At 43.6% G+C, this 1,806-nt stretch overlaps 1 pseudogene; it reads right to left on the bottom strand.

The window, feature by feature from the left end:
* LOC102161152 lies at window positions 321-1,597 on the bottom strand (annotated as a pseudogene).

Below are 1,806 nucleotides of genomic sequence, written 5' to 3'. Positions count from 1 at the left end.
AGGTCACAGACGTGGCATGGATCCCGCATTGCTGTGGCTGTGGTGTAGGCCGGTGGCTACAGTTCTGATTCGACTCCTAGCCTGGGAACCTCCATATGCCCTGGGTGTGGCCCTAAAAGACAAAAGACAAAAAAAAAAAAAAAAAAAAAAACCAGCTGAAATCTTCTGAAAAGGAAGTTGTGTTTTGGTTGACTCACATCTCTCACACCCTAATTTATTCCTGAACAACACTTCACATTTGACCATCTGATGGTCAAACTAGTAATCTGAAAACCAGCCTCAAAATTAACACAAGAACAAGAGAATATTTTCATGCCATTTAATAATGTTTCTGAGAGACAAATACATCAAAAGGGTTTCCACCCAGCCAATAAAGTGATTTAAATTTGTTGTAAAATGGGCTATTTGCTGACGTGTTGTTTTTCTTTAATAGAATTTTTGAGGGGTTGGAGCTGTAAGGTTTTTCTCTAGTGGATTTTTCTCCTACCATGGGTCTAAGCCTGACTTCCAAAGCCTCCTCCACCAACATTGGCGTCTTCACGAAATTCATCTCTTACCTGGCCCCCACACCTGCCATGGGCATACTGTCTGCCCTCTTTAAAACCTATATCCCATTTTGTGTGGATAATACGGTCATCTAGGAGGGTCCCATTTAGGAATCTCATGGCATTTTCAGCATCGGCTCTGAGATGGTATTCTACAAAACAGAAACCACATGCTGTTTTCTTTATATTATCCAGGCCCATAAAGACATTCTTGACATCACCACACCTACTAAAGAGCTCAAATATTTGCTCTTCAGTTGTATAAATGGAAAGATTCTCCACATACAGTGTGGAGCTTTCCATCAGTAATTTTTCATGCTCTTCGTTGTCGCCACGAAACTGCTGGTCCTGGTACTCGCTCAGCTCCGGGCAGGAGTTGCTGCGCTGAATTGTCAGGTCATTGGACATAGTGCCCCGTGGGTGCCGTGAAGGCCGCAGTTCCGGATCCAGGTCAGAAGCAGTAACACCACCAACAACAACAAAAAAAACAATCAAAGCCTAAAGTGAATTTTAAAAAAGTAAAGTTATGAGGAGGGAAACAGAAATGCAAACCTAAGTGTATATCTAAGAGGATTGTGCACAGACACCTCAGCTCTTGATCATGAAGATCGCATCAAGGCAAACCCCAAATGGCAAGTTCCAAGCCCCAGGAACATGGTCACAACGTCCAATTGTGCAAGTCTTCCTGAAAGGAAAGTCAGGCTGCCTTTGGTTGACTCAGATCTTACACATCTCATCTGTTACCAAGGAACACATTTCCTAACAGTATCCTCTGGAAAAATACAGCATAAAACAGCCAAATGGATTGAATTTTCATGGATAACGAGCACTACTATGGTGTCTGATTGAGGGCTAGGCATCAGATAAATCACAGACATAATCAGGGTCAAAGCACAAATACAGTTGTCACTTACTCTCTCGTAATTTAAAATAATCCATTTTAATTCAACTCTATAATATGGAAAGTAATATATTGGATTGTTAGATCAGGCAAAGAGCCCCCTTATACCATCAAGTACTGAAGAATAAAAATGAGGAGTTCCGTTGCGGCTCAGCAGTAAGGAACCTGACTAGTGTCCATGGGAACGTGCATTCGATCCCTGGCGTCGCTCAGGGGGTTAAAGGATCCAGCGTTGCCATGAGCTGTGGTGTAGGTAGCAGACTGGGATCGGATCCCGCATGGCTGTGGCCGAGGCTGGTAGCTTCAGCTCTGATTTGACCCCTAGCCTGGGAACTTCCATATCCTGTGGGTGTGCGCCCC

The sequence above is a fragment of the Sus scrofa genome, chromosome X, assembly GCF_000003025.6.
Source record: "Sus scrofa isolate TJ Tabasco breed Duroc chromosome X, Sscrofa11.1, whole genome shotgun sequence".
In the NCBI taxonomy this organism is placed as follows: domain Eukaryota; kingdom Metazoa; phylum Chordata; class Mammalia; order Artiodactyla; family Suidae; genus Sus; species Sus scrofa.
This window is presented reverse-complemented; position numbering and strand designations above follow the sequence as displayed.